At 48.8% G+C, this 21,373-nt stretch overlaps 1 protein-coding gene across 1 annotated transcript in view; it reads right to left on the reverse strand.

Moving 5' to 3' along the window:
- The window catches only part of LOC147721188 (protein AF-10-like), a 1,319,715-nt gene that overhangs the window by 702,765 nt on the left and 595,577 nt on the right, over positions 1 to 21,373 (reverse strand). The gene's annotated exons all lie outside the window — the stretch shown is intronic.

Raw genomic sequence — 21,373 nt, forward strand, 5'->3', positions numbered from 1 at the left:
CACAGCTAGGCACTTTGTGAAAACTCTCGGTGCTGTTGTGACACCGAACGGAAGGACCTTGAACTGGTAGTGTTGTCCTTCTAACACAAACCTTAGGTATTTTCTGTGGGCTTTGTGAATTGGGATATGAAAGTAAGCGTCTTTTAGATCCAGTGTAGAAAGAAAGTCCCCTTTCTTCAGTAAAGGGAGTACCTGTTGGAGCGTGACCATGTGGAAGTGTTCCGAATTTATGTAAGCATTGAGAGGTCTGAGGTCTAATATTGGTCGTAGGGACCCGTCCTTTTTGGGGATCAGGAAGTATAGAGAGTATACTCCTGTTCCTTGTTGATCCTTTGGGACCTTCTCTATTGCATGCTTTTGTAGAAGTGCTAGCACTTCTTCTCTTAACAATGTCAGATGATCCTGACTCATTGGACGCTGTTTGGGAGGGATGTTTGGTGGGGTAGCTGTGAGTTCTAGGCAATAACCATGTTGGATAATTTGTCTCACCCACTTGTCTGACATGATGTTTTCCCAGACAGGTAGGAACTGTGATAGACGTCCCCCGACCGGTGTTATGTGGTCTGGGGGGAGTTCTATGAAGTCACTGTTTTGGTGTTGAGGCGTTGCGGTTGTTATTATTTCCGCGGCCTCTACCCTTATTGTTGTTACCTCTGTAACTACCTCTTGAATTACCTCTGGGTGATGTTGGTGTGAAAGATGTGGATTGCTGATTTGTTCCTGTGTTTTTTGAGCCCCCTCTATAGGTGGATCTACGAAAGGAACCTCTGTGCGTTGGCTGTTGCAATGCTCCCATTGACTTAGCCGTTTCCGTATCTTTCTTCATCTTTTCTAATGTCTCGTCTGTACTTGAACCAAACAATGTCTTCTGATCAAATGGTTTGTTCAGTAGGGCTGTTTGAACTTCTTGTTTGAATCCTGAGATTCTAAGCCATGCGTGCCTTCTTAGCATGACACTAGTGTTAATAGACCTTGCTGCAGTGTCTGCTGCGTCTAATGCACACTTAATGGAAGTATTGGTTATTATTTTACCTTCCTGTATTAATTGGTCTGCCTTCTTCTGATGTTCTTTTGGAAGATGTGTGAGAAGTTTTTCTAACTCATCGTAATGTGCCCTGTCGTAACGTGCGAGTAGTGCTTGTGTATTGGCTATACGCCAGCTATTCGCTGCCTGTGATGCTACTCTTTTGCCTGATGCATCTATTAACTTCGACTCTTTATCTGGTGGAGGAGCCTCTCCTGTAGATAATGAGTTTGCTCTTTTACGAGCGTTTGAGACCACCAGCGAGTCTAGAGGTACATGCCCTCTAATAAATATTGGGTCCTTTGGAGCCGCTTTGTATTTTTTTTCGATTCTTGGGTTTAACACCCTGGCTCTCACTGGGTTTTCGAATATTTCCTCTGTGTGAGTGAGAAGACCCTTCAGCATAGGAAGAGTACCTGATGTTCTCTGTGCACTAGGTAGAGTCTCTAACAAGAAATCCTCTATCTGAGGTTCTGTGTGCATATCTAGTTTGTGATATTTTGCTGCCCTATTAATGAGCTGCACAAACCCTGTGTTATCATCAGGTGGTGAAGGCTTTGAGGGGTATAGCTCTGGGTCGTTGTCCTCATCTGACCCTACATCGTAATTTTCCCATGGATCTTCCTCATCTGGGATAGATTCGTCATCCCCTTGAGGTTCTCCCTCCCCTATATCACTGTCTACATCTGACTGAGGTGTAGCTGGTCTTGGTGTGGAGGGTGTAGGAATATGTGGCCTATTGTGAGGAATAGGAGAAGAGGGTGTGTCTCTAGGACGAGGAGAAGCAGGAGGAGTTATGTTCGTCCCCATTGTTCTCTTTTTTGAAGGAAGAGGTTTATCTTCTGACTGTTCACTCTTTCTCTTCTTCGTGACCACTTTCCCAGTTTGTGGGTCAATAAACAAGATCTTTTGTTTGGGATCTGTTTGTTGCTCTTGAATCGGTACCGAGGGTCCTGGTTCCGAGAGCTGTTTTTGTTTTCGATCTTCAGATCTTGCTGTTTTCGACACCGAATGTCTGCTCGATTCCGACTTTTTGGGTATCGAGTGTCTTTTGGGCGATAAATCATATTTCTTTTTCGACATGGAATGTTTCGATACCGAGCTCTCCTTTGTATGTAGCCTCGGTGTCGAAGTCGATGTCGCCCTTTTCTCGGATCCGACGTGGTGGGATTCCGAGTGTTTCGGTTTCAGTTTCGGTTTCGTTGCCGGGCCCGAGGGCGGGGCGTCGGAAACTTTTTTCAGCGGTTTGACCGGGCCCGAGGGCGGGGTCGTTACCGCACGGGGTCGTTTTTTCGGTAAGGGGACGTCGTCACTCACGGTTTGTTGCTCGAAGAGTTCTTCAACCTCCGACTGGTCCCCTTCCGACCCCGACTGGTCCTCTTCTTCCTCGATTTGTTCGTCTCCGAACAGCTCCGGGATTGCCTCCGCCTGCATTCTGGAAGCCTCGTGTCTTCGAGCTCGACGATTTCTAATTGTTAGCTTGGAGGAGAATGCTGCGCAGGCTTCGCAGTCCCTGGATTCGTGTTCAGGCGATAGACAGAGGTTGCACACCTCGTGTAGGTCCTTGTGTGGGAACTTAGCACCACACGATGGACATTTTTTGAATGGAGTCCTTTCCATGGACTCCGGGCTTGACTGCGTCGAGAAAGGTCTCCTGTTCTTCGACGTAGATCCAAGTTTTTCTCTTCTATTTTGAATTTGTAACGCGTCGGAATGGAAAAGAACGCGTTCGCTAACAATACCGTCGAATTGGAAAGGGAATACGCGCCGAAAAATCCCTTTCTTCTGAAGTTGATCTGGAGCGTCTCGATCTTCATCCGAACCCGATGGCGGAAAAAAACAATCTAAGGATGGAGCCGATGCCCATGCGCACTACCAACTAAGGGAGGAGTCACCAAGATACAAAAGACTCTCCAAGAGAAAAACAAAGTGCAATCATCCGAGCCCAACACCAGATGGCGATCTATTCATAATGTACCATCTGCAGCCCATATGCCTCGAACATGGGTTTCTTGAATGAGGGCCAGATCTACCTGATGTCTTTGTAGATAATGGAGTACTTTCCGCAGGGTCCTGTGGTCATTGAGACCCCGAACATTCCAGGTCAACACTCTTAAGGCATCCGGAGGATTATCTAAGTTCGGCACCTGGGCACTAGCCATCGGAGTCAACTGAGGTCCATAATAGTACAATACCTTCATGCCACCAACATCACACAAAGCATTCAAAGGGTACAGCGAACCATCAGGAAATAGCCCCCCTCCTCCCCAACCTCCCACCCTGCCCCCCCTTTCCCAGAAACAGCAAACCCCCAAGCATCCCCCTCCATCCCCCCACCCACAGCAGCCCCACCCCAACCCAGTCCGACAGTGTTGTGCCCACCCCACTCCCCAGAAATCCCACCTCAATTGAGGTCAACCAACAAAACAGTGTGCTGAACGCGCGGGGGCCTAGGCAGGCAAATATAGTCTCTACCTATGTCTCAGAACGTTCGTCAGCCTTTCGCCCCGCTCCCGCCGTGCACGGAAATCCTCAGTCAGTGCAACATTCAACATATTAACAGTAAGCAGTGTCACAGTGCCCCCGCTTGGAACATGCCAAGGTCCTTAATCAGCTAATTTTCCCAGGTGCAGTTCCTTCAGCCCCCAACATCTACTAAAACAAGTCATGCAGCGTGCCCCAACAGGCGCCAGGACAGGGGGGCGCGCGGAAGTCGCGACCAGAACCGCCCCCCCTCCCACACACCCCTCCCCCCCCCACCACTTACCTGTTCGGCTTGCAGTCCTCAGAAGATGCACCATGTTGTCCCTCACCCCACCCGGAGTTGGCCACAACGAGAACGAATCGGGAGTCCACTTCTCGTATGCCCGGCGATCAGCAGGGCAACCCAGACCAATAGGATTCAGTCTTGTTCGTCTAATCGGCTTCCGCTGTCGTCGCCCTCCTGATCCTTGTCCGAGCTTCCTTTCGCTTCCCTCGACCATCGCTTCATCGCCTGCTGCAGCGCTTTAGGATCCGTAAAGATATGAGAATGGCCCCCTTTGTTGACTCGTAGCTTAGCTGGATACAGCAGCGCATAGTCCAGACCCATCTCCCTTAGACGTTTTTTGAGCGGTACGAACTGTTTTCGCTCCTCCTGCACCTTAGCCGTAAAGTCCGGGTACAGGGAGATAGCCGACCCTTCATATTGTAGGTTCTGTTTTGTGCGTGCCAAACGGAGTGCAGTGTCTCTGTCCCTATAATTGAGAAGTTTCGCAATAATAGGACGTGGAGGCGCACCAGGCTGCGGCTTGGGTGCCAGCGATCTATGTGCTCTTTCCACTGTAAACATATGTGAGAACACTCCGTCTCCCAGAAGTTTCATGAGAAGTTGTTCCACAAAGCGCTCCATAGGGCCCGTTGCCGTAGTCTCCGGAAGGCCCGTGATGTGTAGGTTACAACGCCGAGAACGCGCTTCTAAATCCTCTGTTTTATCTTGCAGTGTTCGCATCATCCGCTCCATCTTCTTTTGCGCCGTATCTAGATCGGTTTGCGCCTCCTCCACTTCCGTCATTCTGCGTTCTGCCATATCATGCCTCTCGGCATGTTTGTCCAGCCGCTCCGCCATCCGATCCATCCAAGTATGTGCGCGAACATACTTACAAGCGGCAAAGAACTGGCAACGCGAGTCAGTTCTTTGCCGCTTGGGTGCTAGATGCAGAGCTCGATCGACTCGTCCCAAACTTGCCGAACTGCCGCGGCGGCTGCCGCTCATGTTCGCGCACATACTTACAAGCCTACAAACTAAGGCGCATCACAACATCAATTGATTTTAGGCGCACTGGCACCCCAAACACTCTTTAGTGTTTCAAACATCAAGGGAGTATCCTGACATCCCAAGCATAAGCGACAACGACCTCCCCAATCCTTGCCCTGAGGAGAACCCTTAACTCACTGAACGGGTTCGAAACGCGCCGGCGTCCTGCTCCACCCAGATACTGAACTACTAGGGCGTAATAGGACTAGAACTTACACAACTCTACACTGTTGCATAGTTTTGTGTCCTCCTATTTTTCGCACCATATGACAAATCCAAATGCGTATCTAGTGGTGGTGGAAACAAGTAGGCTAGTTTGTCATTTTGCCTGTCCACTTGTTCTTTTTCATCCAGGATTGGTGCCTCAACAAACGTAACTTTTTGAGGCATTGCACAGTTGTCTATATTTATTGTTATCACAATTGTTATATGTGTTTGATTTGATTCAATGTATTATATATGGTTTTTTTCAATGCATTTGTGAACCTCTGTAAATGCGGTGGTGTATCCCTTGATGCCAAAATATTTGTTCAAAATCTTTTTTCATAAAAAAACAAGTGACTAAACACAAATGGTTTGTCAGCCTAGCAACTCATTGTACTAGGTGTGCATTTGTTTCTATTAATCTATACTGTCCGGCATCGTTGGTTGTTTGTTTCATATGAGTGGTCCAAGCCGGTCAGAGACAGGACCCAGCCTTTCCTTCTTTTTTTCTTCTGTTCCATAGAAAGCAGCATAGTCTTTAAGTCTGAGTCAATGCTCGGAGCCTCCGCCAAGCGTTCCATCGGGCCCCCCTCAGCCACCAGGCTCTGCTGTAACAGACGCTTCTGCGAGAAGGGCAGCTTACTTTGAGTCCTATCGCCCTTGCCCATGATGCCACTCCTCGCTCTTGTAGGCCTCACCAAAGCGTAGGTTCGTCTATGTGACTCTCAGAGCGACGAAGCGCATGGCTATGGCACCTGCGGGCCGCTGCTCACCTCGAAGCACCCCCGCCTGGGGTTCCGCTGTATCGCAGGCTATTGGCACCAAGGCGTGGACCGCCGGAGAGGCAATCGAGCCGGCGTCAGTCCCGAAGAGCCAACTGGGTAAAACAGGGGGGCCCCACCGGTCAAGGGGCCCGCTTCGTGCCGACCAGGAAAGGCACCCACCTCCAGGCGCAATGTCAGGATCTTTCTCGCTGGCGACCTGCACCACAGCACCGCAGGCGCCGAGCGCAGAAAGGGGCGAGGATTTTGCAGAGGGTGGGTTGTCTTTCACGAGTAGGGGCCCCCAATCCAGCTCACCGCAATGTCCGCTCCTGCACAGGGCCCCAGGGTCAGCTGAAGTCGAGTCGAGTATCCCTTCCTCGCCCCCTTGCAGTGGTTCCGTAGGAGGGGGGCAGGTACCTCAGGACTTGCGCCGCTGGGCAGTGCCGCGGGGGGGTGGTGGGGGGGTCGCCAACACCAGGCACACTGTCTACGAGCCCCCGGCTCTTCGGATGGGGGAGGGGTCGATGAACCGATGCCTCGCGGCGTCCGCTGCCGCCTGTCTCGTCGCGTCTCCAGGGTGTCTGCGAATCTCCAGATCGCGGCTTTGCGGCCTAGCACCACCAAGGCGCGGCACTCCTCCAGCCTGCGGTGGCTCCGCTCACTCGCCGCCGCCGAGACGCCCGCCTGTTCCCTACACTCCGGGCAGGTCGCGGGAGCAAGGGCCGGTCTCAGAACGTTGCTATGGAGGATTCTGAAGGATATTTAGGGTTGCACACGGCGGAGCTGCGGGACTAGGCGGCCATTACTCTCGCCGGCTAGCTCCGCCCCCCAAGGTCTGAGGTACATTTTACAAGCTACTTCTGAGGGTGGCGCAAACCAGCGCTGCAGGCCCACCAGCAGCATTTGGGTTACCCGCCCTGGGCCCCCACAGGCCACACTGCTAGGGACTAACAGGTAAACCAAATAAGCCAATCAGGGATATACCAATTCACAGTCATATTTACACAGGGAGCTATGGTCGCTCCACTCGCTCCCTGGACCTACTTGCGCCTGATTGTGCCCCCGATCTCGCCTGGTATCATCTGGAGACTGATATTGCCCACAGCTCTGCTGCTTGATCTCTGATTGTGCCCCCGATCTCGCCTGTGATCGTATTGCTGTATCTGGTATCGTATTATTGTTGCTTTTCAACTGTTCTGCCTTGCTTGCGCCTGGTTGTGCCCCTGATCCCCTCACTGCATTTTGTACTGTGCCATTTGGTCCTAGCTCCCTGCCGCTGCTCCCCCGCGGCCCCACCTCCCGTTCCCTTGAGCTTCCCTGGACATCGCCACCCCGCTCCCGCCTCCCAGCTGCTCCTCCCTACCACTAACAAACAAATAGGTAGTCCCGCGAGCGGAAGCGCTGTGACCGTCCTGACCCAGTCAGCTACGGTCGCTCCACTCGCTCCCTGGACCTACTTGCGCCTGATTGTGCCCCCAATCTCGCCTGGTATCATCTGGAGACTGATATTACCCTCAGCTCTGCTGCTTGATATCTGATTGTGCCCCCGATCTCGCCTGTGATCGTATTGCTGTATCTGGTATCGTATTATTGTTGCTTTTCAACTGTTCTGCCTTGCTTGCGCCTGGTTGTGACCCCGATCCCCCCACTGCATTTTGTACTGTGCCATTTGGTCCTAGCTCCCTGCCGCTGCTCCCCCGCGGCCCCACCCCCGTTCCCTTGAGCTTCCCTGGACATCGCCACCCCGCTCCCGCCTCCCAGCTGCTCCTCCCTCCCACTAACAAACAAATAGGTAGTCCCGCGAGTGGAAGCGCTGTGACCGTCCTGACCCAGTCAGCTACGGTCGCTCCACTCGCTCCCTGGACCTACTTGCGCCTGATTGTGCCCCCGATCTCGCCTGGTATCATCTGGATACTGATATTCCCTCAGCTCTGCTGCTTGATCTCTGATTGTGCCCCCGATCTCGCCTGTGATCGTATTGCTGTATCTGGTATCGTATTATTGTTGCTTTTCAACTGTTCTGCCTTGCTTGCGCCTGGTTGTGCCCCCGATCCCCCCACTGCAGTTTGTACTGTGCCATTTAGTCCGAGCTCCCTGCCGCTGCTCCCCCGCGGCCCCACCCCCGTTCCCTCGAGCTTCCCTGGACATCGCCACCCTGCTCCCGCCTCCCAGCTGCTCCTCCCTCGCTCCGCCCCCCTCCACTCTCCACTTTTGGCAGAGTCGCATACGCGCAGCGGGCGCGGCCTAAGCGCGCCAAAGGCGCGCCAAAGGTAAGCCTGTCTATGCCCGTCCGCGCCTGGACCGTGCCCAGAGCCATACCCCCTGGCCCCCGCAAAAACCACTCCACCCGCCTAACGTACGACGCCGCGTCCCTCATTGCACTCAACACCGGCCGACTCCTCGACTGCCACCAAGCCGCCCCAGGACGTACCCACGGACCCTTCACCTGCCTAACCTGCAAGTTCTGCTGCGTCAGAACCCACACTGCATCCACGAACGCCAAGCAGAGCTCCAACAACAACCACCTGAAATGCATCCTGCTCAACACCCGCTCGGTCCACAGACATGCCATTGAACTATGGAACCTACTCGATACTACAACTCCGGACATCGCCTTTCTCACAGAAACATGGATGAACGCCTCATCAGCGCCCAACGTCGCCATAGCCATCCCGACGGATACAAGATCATCCGAAAAGACCGCATCAACAAAACAGGAGGAGGTATCGCCATCGTTCACAAAAACACCATCCGCATCACGACCAGCACTGACGACACCTTCTTAGCCACTGAACACCTCCACTTCCAAATACAAACCAACCCCAAGACCACACTCAGAGGCACCCTCATCTACAGACCCCCAGGACCCCACACACAATTCAGCGAAGACAACGCTGACTTAGTCAGCCCGCACGCCCTCCCCTCCGAGGGCTATATTCTCCTAGGAGACCTCAACTTCCATCTGGAGAATAACAACGACAGCAACACCACCACCCTGCTGGACAACCTCACCAATCTCGAACTCAAACAATTGGTGAACACCCCCACCCACTACCCCGGACACACACTCGACCCAATCTTCACCTCCAGCAAGCACATCTCCTTCAATCACGCCACGGGACTCCACTGGACTGACCACAGCTGCTTCCACTTCAGCTTCAAAAAGACCACGACCCACCACCACCCGCAACAAGTTCCCCGAAGATACTGGAACAAAATTACCACCGACCAGCTCACCACATCTCTAAACCAAAACCCTCCCGCCAGATCAACGGACCCAAACCAAGCAGCCACCAATCTCACACAATGGATCACCCACTGCGCTGACAAACTAGCACCCTTGAAAAAACCTCCCAACAAGCCAGGAAGCAAAAAAGCCTCTTGGTTCAAAGACGACCTCAAGAACTCCAAAAGGAACTGCCGCACCCTTGAGAAAGCATGGCGAAGAAACCCAACCACAAACAACATGACCGCCCTCAAGAACGCCACCCGCAAACACCACCAGCTGATCCGCACCACCAAAAAATAAGCATTCAAGGAGCGACTAGACAACAAAGCCCACAACAGCAAAGAACTCTTCAGCATTGTCAAAGAGCTCATCAACCCCAACGCCGGCAACAACAACATCACTCCCTCTCAAGACCTCTGCGATTCTCTTGCCTCATTCTTCCACAGCAAGATCGCTGACATACATAACAGCTTTGGCGACCTGACCACTCCCCCAACCACAGAACAGAAGCCCCCCACCACCACCCTCCGCGCCTGGACCCCGATCAGCACCGAAGACATCATCCGCACGATGAACTCCAGCCACTCCGGATCGCCAACAGACCCATGCCCCCATCACATCTTCAACAAGGCTGACTCCATCATCGCCCCCCAACTCCAGGACATCATCAACTGCTCCTTCAACACCGCCACCTTCCCGGAAAGCTGGAAACATGCCGAACTTAGTGCCCTCCTGAAGAAACCTACAGCGGACCCCACCGAGCTTAAGAACTATCGTCCCATCTCGCTCCTCCCATTCCCCGCCAGTCATAGAGAAGACCGTCAACAGTCAGCTCGCCGCCTTCCTTGAATCTAACAATGCCCTAGACCCCTCACAATCCGGTTTCCGAGCCAACCACGGCACCGAGACCGCCCTCGTTGCAGCCACAGACGACATCCGGACACTGCTCGACAATGGGGAAACAGTGGGCCTCATCCTCCTGGACCTCTCTGCAGCGTTGGACACAGTCTGCCACCGCACCCTTGTACAACGACTCAGGAACGTCGGAATACAAGAGAAGGCCTTGGACTGGATCATCTCATTCCTAACCAGAAGAACCAAGAGAGTCCGCCTCCCCCCTTTCAGACCAGACGCCACCGAAGTCATATGCGGTGTACCACAAGGATCTTCACTCAGCCCCACCCTCTTCAACGTCTACATGAGTCCCCTCGCATCCATCGCACGCCAACACAATCTCAACATCTCCTATGCAGAGGACACCCAGCTGATCCTCTCCCTCACCAACGACCCAACCACCGCCAAAACCAACCTACACGAAGGGATGAAAGACGTAGCCGAGTGGATGAAGAACAGCTGCCTAAAACTGAACTAAGACAAGACGGAGGTGCTTATCCTAGGATCATCCCCCTCTGCCTGGGACGACTCTTGGTGGCCCTCGGCCCTAGGCAGCGCACCCAAACCAACGGACCATGCTTGCAACTTGGGATTCATCCTAGACTCCTCCCTCTCGATGACCAGACAAGTCAACGCCGTCTCATCATCATGTTTCAACATCCTACGCATGCTGCGAAAGATCTTCTGTTGGATCCCCACCAAAACAAGGAAGACGGTCACCCAAGCACTTGTCACAAGCCGTCTGGACTACGGAAACACCCTCTACGCCGGAACCACAGCCAAATTACAGAATAGACTTCAACGCATTCAGAACGCTTACACCAGACTCCTCCTAGACATACCTCGCCACAACAGCATATCTGGTCACCTGAGAGACCTGCACTGGCTCCCCGTCAACAAGAGAATCACGTTCCGTCTCCTCACCCACGCACACAAGGCCCTTCACGACCTAGGACCCAGATACCTTAACACTCGCCTGACCTTTTACACCCCCACCCGCCAACTACGATCGTCCAACCAAGCCCTCACCACGATTCCACGCATCCGAAGAGCCACCATGGGAGGAAGATCCTTCTCCTACCTGGCGGCCAAGACCTGGAACTCCCTCCCCACCCACCTCCATCTCACACAGAACCACCTCTCCTTCAGAAAACAACTCAAAACCTGGTTGTTCGATCAGTAGCGAACCCCTCCTCCCTTAAGCGCCTTGAGACCCTCTGGGTGAGTTGCGCGCTATACAAATTTATGACTTGACTTGACTTTGCGCTGTGGCACTGAATGGCAGTGGCACAGCGCCCAGAGCATCTAATACAAGCAAAAACAGAGGAGGACACAGCGAAAAATGGAAGGGAGACCCATGCCAATGGTGCCAGGTCTAACAATTTTCCTTTCTGCATGAAGGTAAATGTCCTGCCATTGGGCTGATATGTAAAGCGGCATGAAAGAGACCATTTTGTAACAGTTTAAAAGGGGAGAGAGAAAGTGAGCGCCTCACGTCTTGAAGACAACGTGGCTTTCATTATGTCACGTCGAGAAGACAAAATGGCTGCCAGAAAGTTCCAGAAGTGTTCTAGTCACGCCCACTAGGTAAAAGACAACATCAGTTGAGGCAAGTAAAAACTGAAAGATGCAGATTGTCATCTTTCTTTGTCGAGAGGTTCTTCAAAGTCATTGTCGAGCGACAGTGAAGAAGAAGGGTGTGCGATGTCTATACTGACTACTGAAAGACATTCACATGTAGGTTTTGTTTCTTGCAAAGGAGAGTTCAAGTCGAAAAAGGATCTACAGGTAAAATCACGAAATGCATTTGGACATTGCCCCAAGATAAATTTGAAGGTTAATGGTTGCTATATACTGTTTGCCATGGACAGTGGTGGGTCGATAATTACCATGCCAGTTGATAAGTACCATAAACTGTCTCAAGTGCCCCATCTTACAGCATAAAAAAACCAAAGTATATACATGTGCAGCCTCGAAGCCCTTACAAAAGTCAAGGTTCGTTCATGGTGATAATGAAACACAAAAAGAAGAAGGTACAAGCCCCAATCCATGTCCTTTAGGGTACTTTTTCAAGTGCATGTTTGGCCAGCTTCATCACTGCTGCTAACATTGGACTCATTTCTGTGAACTACAATGTCAATGGGAATCCCTTGATTAGAGCCCCAATTGAAGGGATGGCCAAGCTAAAACTTTTCGCGGACGATATAATTATATATAATAATTACCTACTGGCGATCGTCAGTAGGTAGTTATAGTTAGGATTTTTTTTAATGCAAAATCTCAAAATTCTATTGTGAATAACTTTGGCGCCGGTTGATGAATCTGCCTGAAAATTTCCTCAAATTTGCCTCGCGGAGCTCCGGTCCTTCCTTGAAAGTTTGCGGGGGATTCGTCAAGAGGGGCCGAGATAAAAGGGGGGTCCCAAAACGTGTTTTCCCCATGTTAATTTCTATAGGGCGGTAGAACTCACTTTTAGCCCGAACGGCTGAATGGATTTCCACCAAACTTGCCAAAATTGTAGGGACTGGTAGCCCGATGTGCCTTTGCGATGTCTCAAGATATGTGCTCCAGTGGATTTTGAGTAATTTAGGTTAAAAAAAATATATATATATCTATTTGCGCGCCCCGGTACGCGCACCGGGGAGCGCAGCGGGCGCGACACGCGAGGTGCGTACGGAAATCTGATTGGCTGTCGGGTGTCTGTAAACATTCTAAACAGTCCGGAGCGATAGGATCGAGACACAAGAGGTGGCAAAAACAAAGGGGGAATTGACCATAAGGGGGCAGGGTAGACCCCCCCTGGCCCCCTAGGTTTGATGTGGGGGCTATAAAAAGGACCCGCGGTGCAAAAAATTTAGTTTTTTTTGATTTGCGCGGGGGGAGCACCCGGTACGCGCACCAGGGAGCGGACCGGGGAGCGGCCCATGGGGAAAGAAGAATGACAGAGTTTTTTAAAAATGTAGCCTTTTTTATGAATTGGGGGTAGTTCTAAAAAGAACTGTTTTTTTCTTCTTTTTGTTGTTTTATATTTTTTTGTGTTTTTGGAACATTTTGTACTTTTTTTTGGCTTTTATGAACTATTTTATATATTTTTTTTATTTTTATGGGGAGAAACGAAAAAACAGGGAATTGAAAATGGCTCAACTGGAGCAAAAAAAAAACAAAAAAAAAATTAGTTTTTTTTGGGGCATTTGTGGTTGTCCCCAGCAAGGACGATGAGCTTTATGCTCAGTTCACCATAGGAGATGGTCTTACCACAATGAATACATGTTATTCGGAAATCCGCAAACCGTGGCTGAATGCAAGGGATCGTCTCTCTTGCCTCTGGTCCCGATGGAGTGGGTTGCTTTCTTTTGGAGCTGGTGCTTGAAGATTGGGGAGGGTTACTGGCCAGTTCCCTCATCTCTGCAGCAGAATAGTTGATCGGATGCCTGCGCTGCATGTGGCGAATTATGGTGTTGTTTCCAAAAGAGTATTTTTTGTTCGGGTTCCCACTTGAAAGTTCCATGCCACAGATTAGGCAAGTCTCCTTGGCCGCATTGAATTTTTTCTTGCCCTCTGGGATTGAAAAAAACTCCCATACAATGTGTGGTCTTGGCTGGTATGGGGTATTGTGTTCTTGGCGCCACCTTCTCCTCCCCTCCTCCTCCTCCTCCTCCTCTTGTTGACCACCAATGTAATCTTGTGGTGGTCCTCTTGGTGGTTGTGGTAGTGGTGGTGGTGCAGATGCTCCAGCTGCTGCTGCTACTGTAGCCATTTCAAAGTACAAAATATACCTCAAAGATTGCAAAACAGCTCTTCCTAAGTCAAAGGACAAAGTCAGAATAAGGAAAAAAGGTGGGGTCTTTCATCATTTGAAGAAAAAAAAGGCCTGAACCATGAGAAGTGTTATTTTCAGGTCACAAGACCAGGGATTTCATCATTATGAAACCAAAACTGTTCTGCACCAATTAAAAGTGTCATTTTCAGGTCACATGACCCGACGCGCTTATGCGGCGCGCCCCGGTTCGAGTCGCGTAAGCGTGTCGGATGTTTACATTGCGCGATCGTATTCCCTCGAGTGTTTCCGGGTGCGCTTACGCTGTGCGTATCACTTGGACGCGGCTACGCGATACGTCACGAAGATGTTTTCGTTCGCGGCAATAGCGCTTACGGGACGCTCTCTGGAGCGCGCCCTGGGGCGCTTCAAAAGACCACGCTTTCCGGGGCGCTCACCGGGGCGCGCCCCAGGAGCGCTCCAAGGCAAAAAAAAAAATATATATATATACATTAAAAAAATTGTTTTAAATACAAATATAATATAGGATTTATTCATTCATTTTCAAAAATATTACATTTCATAGCTATAGACATTTGCTATTAAAAAAATTTAGAAATTGAAAGAAAAAAAACATAGGTTTGGGGCTTTATATATAGTTAGGAATAAGCATTTAAAACAAGAATTTACAATGCAATGGTTTCGCCTTTGGAAAAGTTTGAGCTATTGGCATTGTAAATGACAAATTTTGTATTTATGTGTTGGTTTTGAAAACAGATAAATAAATGGCATTGTCATTTACATTGCCATTAGCTTAATCTCTCGCAAATGTGAGACCTATTGTACCCTACAGACGAGCTCAGCAGACAGCAATTACTACCACACACACACACACAGAGCCACACACACACCCAGAGCCACACATACACACACCCAGAGCCAGCCACACACACCCACCCAGAGCCACGCACACAAACACACCCAGAGCCACACACACACACACACACAGAGCCACACACACCCACCAAGAGCCACACACACACACACACACTTTGCTCTTCTGAAATGTTGGCATGTATGGTAGTGAGCTGTGTGTGGCGAGCGCCAGGCGAACCCTAAAAACTACAATCCTTTAGTGCAGGAAGTGATGACAGTGAAGGCCCAGCCAATGGAAGCCCCGAGAAAGAACAGCGATCATACAGAGTGTAATTCAGGGTACTAGTGAACCTGCTATGTTAAACGATGTTTTAGTGAGAGGCAGGCTATTCAAAAAGCACCTTAAGGACGACCAACACCCACACATTGGAAACGCAGAAAGGTGAGGCAGCTAAATAGTGCCAACCTAACACTGCTAATACATCAAGACACAAACATTGCATTCTAGACGTAAGCTTTTAATAGCGATAAAAATAAGAAAAGTATTACATTTTCAGAAAACAATACCCCAGATAGATAATTCAAGTGCTTCAACTTGATCTCACGTTGTGACAACCCGGCAGTATGGACCCAATACCGGTACACATCAAGTGTGGCAACCACGGATTATGTGCCAGCCTTATTTACTGTAAGGGAAAGGCACTTAAAGATAAGGGGAAAGACGAATGGGCAAAAACTTACCAACTAAGCATCAGTGCAGAGAATGGAACCACGAGTGGCATCAAGCAATAGCTCTACAAAATAAAGTGATTATCTACATATGCTCGTAACCCTTACATTAAAACCGTGATGCCGATGCCCCTGGTCTACAGCTGCAGCCGCTGTTCTCCTCTGGTCCAGCCGCGGCTGCTCGCGTGCGCCGCCCACAAAAACACCCTGAGCTTGCGGCAACAGACGGCTCCAGCAGCGGCGGCTGCACTCGCATCACGGCCCCAGCGCTCACCGACCGGGCAACTCCCCACACACGCCCACGCCTCAGACACCCATTAACTAACGAGGGAAGGGGAAGGGACAGCGGGAGAGGGGAAGGCACACGGACAGCGGGAGGGGGGACGGCCTCAGGGACAACGGGAGGGGGGAAGGCCTCACGGACAACGGGAGGGGGGACGGGCTCACGGACAGCGGGAGGGGGTCGGGTTAACGGGTACACGGACAGCGGGAGGGGGGCGAAATGGGCAAACAGACAGCGGGAGGGGGGGCGGGAAAGGACAGCGGGACATCGCGCAACCTACCCCTACAAACAACACTCCCAAAATGGCGAAAACAAAGCGCTAAAAAAATAAATAAACCACCGCCCACCGCCGCATGACGATCGTAAGGGGGCGGATGAGTAAAAATGGCCGGAACGCCCACGAATCTGCTCCGGCAATGACTGACAGATCTCTCTTCTAATGGCTAGCCTCCATTTATGGAGCTAGCCAATGGAAGAGAAGGCGGGACCAAAGCCAGTACTGTTCTAACATTACATTTCGCCTGCGCGAACGCTGCTGCGCATCTGACGCCAGGCGAAACCTAAAAAGGTACAAAATCTAACATCACATAAATGTCATAAAATGCAACAACGTTTAGTCTAGCAAACTTACAGAGGCCCAGCTGAAACTTAAAGAGATTACGAGAAGATCCGGATTGCATGTCAATGAAATAGTTTCCGACTTGGCATTTTTGGCAACTCCAAGGATGTTCAACCTCAAGTTTTGAAGACGACAAGTATTCTGACTGAAGCTGGATGTTCCTTGCAGTATCAGGGAAGTATCCAGTCTATCCACAGCTTGACTCAAGGTAAGGTAATTAAATTAAGGGGCCGTCAGCTAAATTTCTTCATCCTCCAGTCATTAAGTTAACATTTCTAATTTCATTTTTTGGGGGACTTAAAGTTTGGAACAGCAAAGACATTAAAACACCATATGTTAAAAGGCCTCGTAAAAGAGCTCCACTTTTTTTGGACTACCAACTACTAAGTGTTTTCTGTTAGTGGCCTTTAACATGTTCATCAGTTTTTCCCAATTCTCTGAAAATCTTCACTTTTCTATTGACTGCATACATTTTGCGTGTTACAGTACAGAATTGCTACATGTAAAAGATTACAATTACACTGAGGTAAGTCTTTTCCTTAGTGTCCTTACCTATAACCACGGCCACTGGATTGTGCTGCAAATTTCGCATAATTATAGATTTGCCGTATGTGCCATATAATCCATCATCTGAAGCATAATCTGCAGATTTTAACCAAAAAAATGTTTTGCTTCTAGCTCAAATGTTTCAAAGTTTACTAGAAATGCTGCGACACCTGTTGTTGCGGAGCGGAGGGCACTTTAGAAAGCTGGACTGGTCATCTTTCTGCTACTTAGTGCTATATTTAGGGGTTAAACCGGTACTATTTAGGTGCAACCAATGCGTAGACAGTGTTACCTAGTTAGAAAACGAATCAATAATGGAGTCATACTATTACAAAATGCTAAGTTTTGCAGAGTTCCCTGAGCACAAAAATATATGAGTATATCTGTTTGATTTACAGATGATATCAATTCAAACAATGAAAGTCCATATTCACGTATCCAAATTTGAAAAAAGTCCTTATTTTATTTCTCTTCCAGATGATCACGAAGACTTGTAGATACAGCAGTACAGTCCTGATATAATTTTACAACAGCCAAACGCCAACACGTGTTTCGTCAAGGGGCATCACCCAATGACTTCCTCAGGGCTGAAACAACAAATTATACCCTATTATAAATCCCAACAGTTGGGAGAGCCAATTCAAATACCGAAAAACCACCAACAAACATTACACCTAAGTGTGCCAAAAAAGCCTCATACCAATAGGAAAACCAACTTCAAAATCAAAAAAGAGAAAAAGGAAGAAGGGAAAAGAAAAAAGACTGGAGCAACGATATGCCAAACTTTAGCAATTATGACTAATTCCAAAAAGAAAACCATCAGATAAACCCTGTGATATAAATGAGAGCATGTTCAAAAAAACCAAAGAAGAGAGAAAAAGAAGACACAAGGGTGAAGAACCTTAACACGAGCATCTAGTCAGAGCAAACATGCTGTCCAGTTAGTATTGTGAAACAGAGTGAAAGCATGTCAGTGCCATCACTGGGATGTATAAAAGTAACCAAGGACCTAGTGAATTGTATTACACTCAAGTTTGAAACTCACCAAAAAAATGATATAACTTGCAGATGTAAGAGCAGCTGAGTATCATAATTCATTCAACTCTGCTCCGTAATCTGTCACTGCCCTGTCGCATAATTCCAGTGAACCTGCCGATAACCAGGTTCCGACTATGACGGAGCCAACTATGCTCCAAATACAACTGAGACCAGGGGCGTTTGTATAATAAGGAACGGTACAAACACTGGAGACAATATGAGGTGCAAATTAAAAAGGTCAGCAACAAAATTTGTGCGATCATGGTACAGGCACCGCGGAATGGTCCAGTGTCACGTGCAACACCTTCAGCCTGTTATGGCATTTTAACCACGAGCACTTTTCAGGCCAGGATTTGCAGGCCTAAAATGTGAACTGCAAGTTTCAGACTGCAATCTGAAGTTAAACCAGAACTGGTCCATGGAATCAGACAAAAGTGACTTTGTATGGACTATGCAGCTGTACAGTGTAGATTTTTAAAAGAAAAAAACGCCTAGCAAATCAGGGATCGTTATAAAAGTACAAACCACATCAGTGGTGCACATCCGAGCAAGAGAAGATAGTGTCAAGGGAGTGTCTGAAACATTACGGAGAAATCACAATATCGGAGGCACAAAGTATAGGACTGCATTAAATTAAAACACAATCTTTGCAGTTAAAATTTTCTGATCACAGCAGCATCTGTTACAGGTACCACAAGACCTGCTTTACGAAAATGATAAACAGTTGACAAAAAAGTCTCTGAAACCAGTTTCATGTTTGTTTGCTGCGCAGCAATAGTCAGTGTGCACGTGCGTAGTCATACTCCCACAGGCCCAGCACGATTAATTAACAGAATACATATCGCCAACCTCAGAAAAATAAAGGTATGAGTGGGCTCATCAAAACCTACAGTACGTTAATCCGCTGAGCTATGTCGCCGGTCTCCAAAGAATAGGTTCAAGAACGGAAATGCATATCATAAAATGTTTGCACTTGCATAAAGAAGAGAGAGGGCACTCAGATCAGCCATCTTTTACTCGCTAAGCCCCCACCTTCACGCACACCCTCTCAAGTAGTAGCACTTTTGTATGCTACTAGCATGTTTGTTTCAAACCTTTTATAAGTTCCTTAATCTTCTAACCGAATATGTGTTTTCTTGGTTCAATACATGTGGATGCGGTACGTATGATGTCTGTATGCTCTCTTCAAATGCTATGTATGTTCACTGGCTATTCCTAACAAGTTCTTTTCAAATAACGTACAGATGGCATTTTATGAGTTTTTCGTATTGTCAATATTCTTGAAATGTTATTACTGACCTTTACGTGTATGTTGCAGTTTTTATCCTTAACTTCGTTGGTAGAAGAAAAAAAATGCAGCGGCATACACATAAATCGCCACGTGGCCTTGAGAAGCTACAACAGCGCACAGCCTGTCCAATCAACGGCCGAGAAAATTATAATCTCCGAATTAATTGGCCAGGTCGAGTACTCTTCATTTCCTTCTCTATATTAACCCTTACTCGTGAGTGGTATGTTGAGAACTATTCTATCAGCAGAAAAGATGTAGCGCTAGACAGATATTAGGTACCAGATACACCCAATTTGACCCTAAAATGCATTCAGAAGAGATAGGCATGATAGAAAGAGACATCTGAAGATTTTACGAGGAGTTATAACTTAGAGACTGACAGTAGAAAGAGGCAATCTGTGGCAAGAGAGAGAGGAGAGGGAACAACATGCAAGGGAGATGCTGGGCATAGGACAAAGAAACAAGATAAAGGCTCACACACAGAGCCATGCTCGTGCGTCCCGGACGCAGGAGACTTGCTGATAAACTAAAAGCCTAGCATGTAGAGAAGACGGCACTCTGATGTAAGGTAAGATAGGTTTATTTAAGATGCAAGAAGGGTGGGCAGGCACACGGACAGCGGGAGGGGGCGGGCAGGCACACGGACAGCGGGAGGGGGGCGGGCAGGCACACGGACAGCGGGAGGGGGCGGGCAGGCACACGGACAGCGGGAGGGGGGCAGGTAGGCACACAGACAGCGGGAGGGGGGCAGGCAGGCACAGGGACAGCGGGAGGGGGACGGGCAGGCACACGGATAGCGGGAGGGGGGCGGGTAGGCACACGGACAGCAGGAGGGGGGCAGAAAGAAAGGCACTCACCTGGACTTCCTCCGGCAGCGGTCGGCCGCGGAATGGCCAAAACAAACCTGGACGCCAAAAAAAAGATAAACCCCGCCCACGGCCGCGATGACGATGCAGAGGGAAGAAATCACGGGAACGCCCACGAATCTGGTCCGGCCATGACGGACAGATCTCTGTTCCAATGGCTAGCCTCCATTTATGGAGCTAGCCAATGGAACAGAGGGGCGGATTCCCAAGCACATATTATTCTCATTAGGTTTTCACCTTCGTGAAAAGCTGCGTGCGCAGCTTTCACTTAGGCGAAACCTAATTATTCTCATTAGGTTTTCACCTTCGTGAAAAGCTGCGTGCGCAGCTTTCACTTAGGCGAAACCTAAAAACAAGTGGCTCATAATTAGCTAACAACTTGCAGTAACACTGTTTTAGACCACCACGCTCCCTTTTGTTGAACCATAGTTCTTGCAAAAATGTAAAGTAGGCAGGTAAATAACAGCAGAAAATACCCTTTAGCATATACTGTAATTTTCTAAAATGGATTTCCAACAAATACAGCACAAGAAAAAATTATCAGAGGCATAAGGTCATAGAAAAAGCAAACTTGAAGGCAAATCAACACTCGTTTGGCTAAAATCGAGGGCAACAACTGCATAACTTGAACTAAATACATTTAGTAAAAAGAAATACAAGAAAACCGCACAGTTAACCCTTTATGTTTGGGGATGCTGCAGCAATGGTCCCAATAAAACGAAACCGACACAATGAATGACAGGAACGTTAGTAAGAAAAGCCTTTTTATATAAACATTTGCACATATTAAATTACATGATTTCATCCCATATCCAGGCCAGTCCTGGAAGAGGTCATATTACACCAAGACCAGTGCCAGTCATTAGCTTCCCTTAGTATCTTCTTTCGGGCAGTTTCTCTTTTTGAATAGGCCTAATAAAGTGCAGCAGGACGTCTCTGATCATACTCGAAGAAGCCACGAGGAAGGGATTATGCACTCTCCTAACAGCTTTTCCACAAACAAACGGAAACACAGGCATGGGTCCAAGATGACCAGAGGATCAATGGCTTGTCTGTGTAAGATGTTAAATTGAATTCGTAATAAAGCACTAAGCTGCCTCTAGGACAAATTAGACCTCATTAGTGATAGCAGAGATGAGCAGACTCTTCCCAGAGAATTAGGTAGATTGAGCTAACAGCAACTGCCCACCCTCAATTCAACTTGTACACCCACAAATGATGTTCATATGGACCTGCCGGAAGGCAGACTGGCTTTAGAACCTGGAGGAGAATGAGGTTTCTCAAATGAGAATGAGTACTTCAGTGCCTTTTTCTAATGCCAACCCGTCTCACAAAAGCCATGCTGTAATGCTCTAATGCCACACCACATGTTGGTGCCTCAGCTCGGCTTTCAGCTATGCAGATGTTAACACTGTGCAATACACATATACAGCACCTGCCTATTAAATCTTGCACAT

This window comes from Lissotriton vulgaris, chromosome 4_1 (assembly GCF_964263255.1).
Source record: "Lissotriton vulgaris chromosome 4_1, aLisVul1.2, whole genome shotgun sequence".
NCBI classification, from domain to species: Eukaryota; Metazoa; Chordata; class Amphibia; order Caudata; family Salamandridae; genus Lissotriton; species Lissotriton vulgaris.